The following is a 10285-nucleotide window of genomic DNA, read 5'->3' as shown; positions in this document are numbered from 1 at the left end:
GAGGGAGCACTCCTGCTGAAAAGGTGTAGATGTTACAAGAACTGAAGGCTACATCTTTCTTAATTATGGAAATGAGGTCTTGATGCATTGCGTTTTTACACCATAGGCAGGAGACTTTACAAATTCTGTGCCACCAGGGACCTACAGGCTGTTTATTCTGAATCAATATTTGCAGAGGGGCTGCATTTCAGTGATAAAGCACTTGTTTTGCATTCAGGAAACGCCAAGTCAAAAGGTGATCTTGGATAGCAGAACTGGGAAATACCTTCTCCTGATGCCTCTGCCAGTTTGAGTGGTCAATACAGGGCTGGATGGACTAACGGTCTGATCTGGTGGTCTAAGATCAGCTTCGTAAGTTGAGCAATTCTTCTTTGTTTCATTCATTACAGCGGTACTTCAGGTTAAGTACTTAATTCGTTCCGGAGGTCCGTTCTTAACCTGAAACTGTTCTTAACCTGAAGCACCACTTTAACTAATGGGGCCTCCTGCTGCTGCCGCGCCGCCGGAGCACGATTTCTGTTCTCATCCTGAAGCAAAGTTCTCAACCCGAGGTACTATTTCTGGGTTAGCGGAGTCTGTAACCTGAAGTGTATGTAACCCGAGGTACCGCTGTACTTGTTTTGCTGCATCTGTATTTTTCCTCCTTCTCCAAGGAGTACAAAGCACACTGCAGTGGTGGAGGAAGGGGGTGTGGGTGGGTGCGGTCTGCCCCAGGTGTCATCACTGGGGGTGTGTGTGTGACAAAATGAGTTTTTTTAAAAAATAATAAACTGGGCTCACGAAACCTTTTAGGAGTGACATGGTGGCTTAGGCGCCTGCAGATTCCGTGTTGCCTGAAACGGCAGCGTGGGACTTGCGTCTGCCTACTGCCTCTCCCTCAGCCACCCTACAACTGAGGGGGAGGCGGTGGAGAGGCTCCAAGCTTTTGGGGGGGGCTTGTCCCGCCCCCACGGGCGGCTCGCCCCACCTCTAGCTGCAGGACATGCCCTGCACCAGGCACCTGAGCGACTAGCTACGCCGCTGGCTCACCGTCCTCCCTCTCCCATTTCATCCACACAACAACCCTGTGAGGTAGAACAGTAACTGGCCCAAGGTCACCCAGTGAACTTCATGGCCATGTGGCGATTTGAACCCTGGTCTCCCCAGTCCTAGTCTGATCCTCTCACAGTGTCTTCAGCACGCACTCACAGGCACTACAGTGGTACCTCGGGTTAAGTACTTAATTTGTACTTAAGAACGGAGGTCCGTTCTTAACCTGAAACTGTTCTTAAACTGAGGTACCACTTTAGCTAATGGGGTCTCCTGCTGCCGCCATGCCGCTGGAGCACGATTTCTGTTCTCATCCTAAAGCAAAGTTCTTAACCCGAGGTACTATTTCTGCGTTAGCAGAGGCTGTAACCTGAAGCGTATGTAACCTGAAGCATAAGTAACCCGAGGTACCACTGTATAGCAAACTTAGATGCTGCTGTTCCTCCATCAAGTACACCTGCTCCCCCCTCCCAGCATGTTTTTCACAAAGTTTTGGAAAGTGGCTTTGTTGTTATTTTTTGGTTGGGGGTATGACTGCTTTTTTTGTCTATGACTCTTGAGAGAGAGGTTATTCTGCCTGGTGTGTCTGTGCATATAGATGTCCAAGCATTTTCTGTAAAATGGGTATTTTATGGTTGCCCGTGACAATTCCCCACCCACCCCGATTTCTAAATGGGCCCTCTGGGCTCAAAAATGTCAGGGTTCCCTCATCTCTATCCGCTATCCTATAGGTTTAGGATTCCTATGCTGCACCATCCCTCCTGTATCTGGGTCCTGTTCGCCCTTCCCTTGGGTCCACAGCAGTCTTTTTGCTGACTGGAAAAGCCTTATATCTTGCCATCTCTGTATTAGAAGATATAAGCAGATACAGGCTCATTTCCATTCAAAGTGTCGAGCTTAAGAACTTCCAATTTCTATAATCCACCCAGTTTGCGAATGCCGCATGGAAAAGATGAAATGAATCATAGCATTTCATTCCTGTTAGGGATGTGGATCAGTAAATACTGTGCCAGGTTGTGTGAGCTACATTCTCAGTGAGTTGTCAGGTAGGGAATTACCTCTTCAACTTGATATAGGTCGGATATATTCACCCATGCAGAAGAAGAAAGAGAGAGAAAGAGAGAGAAAGAGGAAACACTATTTCCTTATTGCGAAGTGGCTTGGACCTGACAGACGCTGGCCTTTGCAAGAGATTGCTAAGATTCATCACAGAGTAAGGAAATTCAAATGGAGATAATCTTTATTTCTTGAGTCTGCAGAGTCAAGTTATTGTACTGATGATCTAGAGCAGTGTGTGTGTGTGTGTGTGTGTGTGTGTGTGTGAGAGAGAGAGAGAGAGAGAGAGAGAGAGAGAGAATAACCATGAAATTGGAAAAGTTTCCTTAAAATGCCTGTTGACATTTAAAAAGCTGCTCCCAGACTTTGGAACTCAGTCCCTAAAGAAGATAGACTGGCTCCCTCCTTGTTGTCCTTTTGCTGGCAAGTGAATACTTTGGAGACCTGAGTTGGTGTTATGCTGTTTTTATTGTATTTGTATACAGTGGTACCTCGGGTTACATATGCTTCAGGTTACATACGCTTCAGGTTACAGACTCCGCTAACCCAGAAGTAGTGCTTCAGGTTAAGAACTTTGCTTCAGGAGAAGAACAGAAATCGTGCTCCAGCGGTGTGGCGGCAGCAGGAGGCCCCATTAGCTAAAGTGGTGCTTGAGGTTAAGAACAGTTTCAGGTTAAGTATGGACCTCTGGAAGGAATTAAGTACTTAACCCAAGGTACTACTGTAGTTTTCTTTAGGAGAGAGAGAGAGAGAGAGAGAGAGAGAGAGAGAGAGAGAGAGAGATTTAATTCCATCAATATTTGTTTTTAATTATTGTTTTTCTATGTTTTTAGCTGTTCTTATTTTTACCTGTAAACCACCTTGAGTCTCTGTCAGTAGGAAGGGTGGTGTGTGTGTGTGTGTGTGTGTGTGTATTCACCAAACAGGAAGTTGGCCTGTCTGATCTCAGCCAGAAGGGAGTTCCACAGAATTCATTAATGAAATTTATATCTTGCACTTGTTGGCAAACAACAAGTGATAATGCAATAACAACATATTTAAAATAAATCCAGTACAGATGCAGATGGGAAAATAACTCAACTTAAAAGGTTTTCTGGAAGGGGAAGGCTTTTGGTAGGTGCCAAGAAGACAAGTGAGATGGCCCCTGTCTAATATTCCAGGGGAGGGAATTCCAAAGGGCAGGTGCCACTACGCTAAAGCCATAGTTCCTACATTGTGCAGAACTGGACCCACAGCACTAAATGCTTCTGGTGGATGCAAGTCATATGTACAAGCCATGAGGGACCACTAACAGTGCCCCTCACCCAAGACCTCGGTGATCAGGCAGAGATATAAGGCATCAAGCAGTCCTTAAGGTATCCTGAACACCAACAGTCCACATGTCACACCTGGAGACTCCCATTTCCCAAACCTAATGGAGAAGGAACCACAGTTCAGTGGTAGAACATTCAGTGCTTTGCATGCCAGAGGTTCCAGGTTCAGTCTGTGGTGCCTCCAGTTTAAAAGATCAAGCAGCAAATAACATTTATGGTTTGCCTATTGCATTTTTAAACCATCTTTCTGTTGGAGGAAAGCAAATACATTTCCTTTTTTTTGAGATTCTAGTTAAAACATGTGTTAGTTTAAATCACACAAGGGCATGGTTTTGTCTAGCAAGCTAACCAGCGCTTGTTTGTAAGCCTCTATGTCTTAAGTTAGCCCCACCTCTAAAATCTGAGCCATTTTTTGTCTGCTGTTCTCTCCAGACAAGATGTCTGCTATTTCTCTCCTACTGTCTCCACTTATCCTGTAAATATTTCCTGCATGAATATAGCCTTTGGTCAACAGAAACTATTGATTATTCTGACCTAATTCAACCAAGCTGCAAGGCCCCTAACACTTTCTGATAAGGTGCCCTAGGTGGTTTAGTTTTAAAAGACTAAAAAATATCCAATGGAAAGACTTCTGACTAAGACCCTGGACGGGTGCTGTTTGAGTAGACAACACTGAGCTAGATTGGGGAGGAGGCTGGTCGAAGGCAGCTTTTATGTTTCCAATCCAGCCAGCACTTACAAATAAAACTAAACCTCTCCTCTTTGATCAACCTCTTTGTTCTCCAAAGCTGAAAAGTCCTCGCGTTTGATCTTTGCTGCACTCAGCTACATAAAAAGGCATGGTAGAAAAGGCAGTAAATGTCAAAAGCCTCTTCTTTAATGGATATTGTCTAATGAAAGGCTTATAATTAATGAGAAATTTATATTTGATATCTTGTCCCAAAAGGATGTCTGCGAGATAAATTGCTTCTCTCCCCCCGCCCCTACACAGACCAAAATGAACTCTGTGGAACGTTTTGATGTGTGAGATCTATATTTGCATATGGGCTGAAGTGATTGTGGCTCCCTCTCGCCACTTCCCCAAAATGTCAGGCTACAGGGAAATTGCTCAGGAAGCACAGGCTGTGGATGGAGAATCCCGTTGTCAGCTGAGGGACTGGTCCTTAATAGGATAACGTGAGTAAATGAAATTACTTTGTTCACCAAGGAAACAGGGAAAGACTCGCCACAGGCTGAAAATGCTAGAAAAGAAAGAGAAAAACCGAGCAACCTTATTTCAGTTTATCTGCACAAGCGATTCTCCCCATCTGCGTGCTTAGCCTTCCTGGGCTCCTTTGGGAGGAAGGAGGTGAGATATAAATTTAATAACTAACTAGTAAATACTTTCCTACCTTAAAAGTTAAGAACATATGTAGAGCCTTGCTGGATCAGCATTTTGTTTCCAACATTGGCCTAGCAGATGGCACCAGCAACCGCCCTCCCATTTTGCTAAGGTACAGTGGTACCTCGGGTTACATACACTTCAGGTTACATACGTTTCAGGTTACAGACTCCGCTAACCCAGAAATAGTGCTTCAGGTTAAGAACTTTGCTTCAGGATGAGAACAGAAATCATGCTTCAGCGGCGCGGCAGCAGCAGGAGGCCCCATTAGCTAAAGTGGTGCTTCAGGTTAAGAACAGTTTCAGGTTAAGAACAGACCTCCAGAACGAATTAAGTACTTAACCCGAGGTACCACTGTACACTGCTTCTGACCATGGATGTTCCATTTACCAGTCATGACTAATTGGCAATGATAGATCTATCCAATAGAGCTTGTGACCCCAGCATGGGGGCAGGCGAGTGGTGTTGTTGCTGCTTAGTCCTTTAGTTGTGTCCGACTCTTCGTGACCCCATGGACCAGAGCACGCCAGGCACTCCTGTCTTCCACTGCCTCCCGCAGTTGGGTCAAACTCATGTTGGTAGCTTCGAGAACACTGCCCAACCATCTCGTCCTCTTTTGTCCCCTTCTCCTTGTGCCCTCCATCTTTCCCAACATCAGGGTCTTTTCCAGGGAGTCTTCTCTTCTCATGAGGTGGCCAAAGTATTGGAGCCTCAGCTTCAGGATCTGTCCTTCCAGTGAGCACTCAGGGCTGATTTCCTTCAGAATGGATCGGTTTGATCTTCTTGCAGTCCATGGGACTCTCAAGAGTCTCCTCCAGCTTCAAAAGCATCAATTCTTCTGCGATCAGCCTTCTTTATGGTCCAGCTCTCACTTCCATACATCACTACTGGGAAAACCATAGCTTTAACTATACGGACCTTTCACCTTGCCAACAAAGGCGAGTAGTAGAGGACATTAAATCTTTGCCCCTCGCTTTTGACCTGACCCTGATTAGGGCAATTTTTCTTCAATAGTGTAGGATCAGGGCAGCGGCCCATTTTGTCCAGCATTCTGTTCTCACAGTGGCCAATGCCTCCAACATTGGAAACAGGTAACAGCCATCCAGGTAGCCATTGATTTTCTGGAATTTGAAAAAAAAAACTGCTTGTTTTGGATGTACTGAGCGAAAAGTTTGCCATTATCTGCATTCGCTGAGCAAAATAACCAAAGGGATGGGTGGAAATCAGAGGCACAGATCTCAGAGAGCCACTTTCTGTAAAGATTGCCTATCTGAGTTTTCAAGATATTGGATTCTAAGCCCTGCAGAGCAGATAGGTTTCAGCTTGTAGCTTTGTAATAGGGTTGGTTTTAACTGAAGACAAAGCAAACCAAGTTAATGCCTGTGAAATGAGGAGGTGGAAAGATGACAACAAACTATCCAATAGGGTAGCCACTTTTGCCTACGCAAAGAATGAAAAAGGGGACACTGATTTGCATATGCTAATTTATTTGAATAGATGCAAATTTATAAGTTACTATAATTTAAATAGAAATACAGGTGTAGTGACCAGGTGACTCGTGTCCCTGCTAGGGATGGGGGGGGGGGTTGAATGTGATTCCCTTCACATTTAAAGACAAATCTATCTAATATGCATTTCGGAAACCTTACACAAACTGAAATACATCCATCCTTTGAAATTTACACTTCTCTGGGTTCTGCAATGCAGTTCTCTAGTCAAGTAATGCGTTACAAAAATGCATATGCCTCTGGTAAAACATCCATAAAAACACTCTCATTAGTGAAAATGGCACATAGAAATGCATCAAATTAGGGGAAATTGATTTGCAAAAAATATGTAGATTTTAGTCAAAATTGCATACGAGCACATCTGTTAGAGAAATTCACACTAAAGCACTCATGAATTTTTCACATGGGCATGTTGTTTTTTAAAAAATCCCAAACTGATGTGGAAGCATGGAGAGTTGAATTTAAGGTTGGAAAAAATGAGAAACATGGAGAAACTGGAAGTGCCTGCTCATTCTTCTGTCTTGCAACTGCTCACTTCTGGTGGGAAGGTGTGAGACCCCTGCTCTTCCTCCTTATTCATTTTTCATCTCTTTGCCTGTACAGGCCTTCAAACAGTGGGCCGTCCTGTGTAAAGCAGGTCAGAAGGTCCCCTCTGCTAACCCGATGTCTCAACGATACCACGTGATGAAATAAACATACTTAAGAGATAAAGCTACTCTGGTCTTTCCAACAATCCTGGCCAATGAATGCAAAGACGCTGGGAGATCAGTCAAGCAACAGACTTTTTGTTTCTAAATATTATGAAATTTAAATGAAACATCTGTCTCCTCATCAATCTCCCTTAACGTGGGATTTATTTATTTATTTATCTATCAGGATTTATATACCTGCTGCTTGAGCATCAAAACCCATAAACAGCTGATATAAAATATGCACTCCAATTGCCGATAAAAATCAAATGTCGGAAACAAGCCTAACGTTTTCCTTCTCAGGTGAAAGGGTGGCTAATTTTCTTTTCTTTTCTAAATAGAGTTAGCAGGTTTTTAAATATTTTTAAAAAATGTGTTATAAGACAAGATTATATATCCCACCGCCACACCGCCACCCAAAAACCGACAAAAAGAAGAAATAAAAATAAAAGTATGTACTAGAACGTGCATCAAATTTGCATCCCTGGGTTTACCACACACACAAAAATGGTTTTAGCAAGTGCCCAAAACAGGCAGGGAGTTCGAAAGTAAGGTTAAAAAAAATAAAAAAGGTAAAGGACCCCTGGACGGTTAAGTCCAGTCAAAGGTGACTATGGGGTTGCGGTGCTCATCTGGCTTTCAGACCAAGGGAGCCAGCGTTTGTCCACAGACAGCATTCTGGGTCATGTGCAATGGAACACCCTGATGGAAACCAGAGTGCACAGAAACACCGTTTACCTTCCTGCCACAGCGGTACCTATTTATCTACTTGCACCGGCGTGCTTTCAAACTGCTAGGTTGGCAGGAGCTGGGACAGAGCAACGGATTCAAACTGCCGACCTTCCGATCGACAAGCCCAAGAGGCTCAGCGGTTTAGACACAGCGCCACCCGCGTCCCTTAGTTCCAAAGGATAGGTGCTGCCACACCAAAGACTTGGTTCCTTGCAAATGCAGAACAAATATTATGTGCCACTTGTAAAATGCTGATTCCAGTGCTATTTTTCTATAAAAAGAGGTGCCAGAACTCACCATGAATGCCTCCCTTGTTCTCTTAAAATGGCAATGGTGCCCACTTGAGTGTTGCCAGAACTGAGTTGCAGCGAGTTCCATCTTAAAAAGAGCCCTGCTGATTCCACAGACCAAAGTACTTGTGTGGTCACAGATGTAGTGAGGTGGTGGTGGTGATGATGATGATGATGATGATGATGATGATGATAATGATAATTTATTATTTATACCCCGCCCATCTGGCTGGGCTTCCCCAGCCACTCTGGGCAGCATCCAACCAAATATTAAAATACAGTAATACATTAAACATTAAAAGCTTCCCTAAACAGGGCTGCCTTCAGATGTCTTTTTAAAGTTTGGTAGTTGTTGTTCTCTTTGACATCTAGTGGGAGGGCATTCCACAGGGCGGGTGCCACTACTGAGAAGGCCCTCTGCCTGGTTCCCTGAAGCTTCACTTCTCGCAATGAGGGAACCGCCAGAAGGCCCTCAGTGTCCGGGCTGAACAATGGGGGTGGAGACGCTCCTTCAGTAGAAAGGAGCTGCAATCTGCTCTTCCTTCTGCTATGCAGGGGAAGGGAGACTTGGATTATAGTTTCAATTTTTAATGTCCACATATTTATTTTTTAAGAGAGTAAAAGAGTAAATAAGTGCCAAGTCATAGCATTCAGCACACTACATTCCACAATGTTTTATATTCTCTCTCTCTCTCTCTCTCTCTCTCTCTCTCTCTCTCTCTCTCTCACGCTCTCTCTCTCTCTCTCTCTCTCACACACACACACACACAGTGTTTGTGTCTTGAACCGACTGCTTCTGGTCATGCAGAGCTCAGTTAAATTATTCCATTAGAGCAAGACAGGTTGTTGTTGTTTTTTCTGGGGAGAAAACATATTAAGGTTCATGTAGCTGTTTATGTTGTTACACAGTCAGATGATCAGGAAGCACCCGAAAGAACCTGGATTCATATTTAATGATGTGCCATAAAACTGCAAATTATTCATCGTGGTCACCAGCGTAGGCAGCCTTTGCCTCTTGGCTGTTGGCTAAGGTTGAGTGTGGGTAGGGTTGCCAACTGGCAATACAAAACTGCCTAGCTATTTTATTTATGTGCACTGTTATAATTTCTTACACCTCCTTTTCCAGCCCAATCATCTGCATGTCTGCCCAGAGGAAAATCCCATGAAGGGGATTTTCAAAGGGTTTCCTTCCAGGCCAGTATGTCTAGAGACCATAGCACCTATCTCTTGGGGAAGGGCCACAGCTCAGAGGTAGAACATCGGCTTTGGGTGTTGAAGGTTCCAGGTTCAATCCCTGGCATCTCCATGTTTATTTCTATTTTTTAAAAAAGATAATTTTTATTTGATTTTAAAAGTATAAAATTATAACAATACAACCATACACATACACATTTGGAGATTCCTCTGAATCGCTGGACTTTCAACCTTACCCTCCGTGGGTCCTGTTATTAAACCTTTTCTACGGCATCTTTTTCAATAGTCCATATTTTATATAAATCCATTATCTCCATAGTACTTGCTACATTACGAGTGTTCTTGCAACCCTGCTAATGCTTTCATCTCCTTACAGTGGTCTCCAAGATAAATTCTTTGTTAAAGTTCTGGTCTTCCTAGTTCCTGAGCTTTCCGGTCAGTTTTGCCATTTTGGCATAGTCAAACAGTTTAATTTGCCATTCTTCTCTGGTAGGGACTTTATATTCTTTCCATCTCTGGGCTGATAGCAACCATGTGGCTGTCGTTGCATACATAAAAAGTATTTTCTGCTCCTTTGGAATATTGGTACATAACAATTCCTAATAGAAAAGCTTCTGGTTTTTTTTTTGTAAGACATAAAAGTTATTTTAAACATTTTTTTTTCAGTTCGCATTTTATCCCCTATGTTGGAGCAGTGAGGTTACTTTCCCAATCACCTGCTGGCTTATTCTATTCACCGCAAAACAGCTTCTCCTGAGTGTCACCCATTCCTTTCAATGAGGGTTGCACAGAAGAACTTCACAGGGGATTGGGCCCCATGGAACGGGAAGGAGGTGCCTTTTAGATTGTCATGCAGAGACACAGAAATGTCTTGCAACTGCCTTAGGTGGAAGCCCAAGCCTATGTCCCTTCACAGGGGTAATGTTTGAGCATTTCTGTCCCATGAGTGCTGGCCCAGTTGCATGCAGCATTAGCATGCCATTGCCAAAGGTCCTCGTGCATATCCGAGGGTGGCACTGTAGTCTAAACCACTGAGCCTCTTGGGCTTGCCAATCAGAAGGTCAGTGGTTCGAATCCCCCCGACGGGGTGAGC

This window comes from Podarcis erhardii (assembly GCF_964252035.2).
Source record: "Podarcis erhardii genome assembly, chromosome: 14".
NCBI lineage: Eukaryota > Metazoa > Chordata > Lepidosauria > Squamata > Lacertidae > Podarcis > Podarcis erhardii.
Note: the sequence above shows the minus strand (reverse complement) of the source record.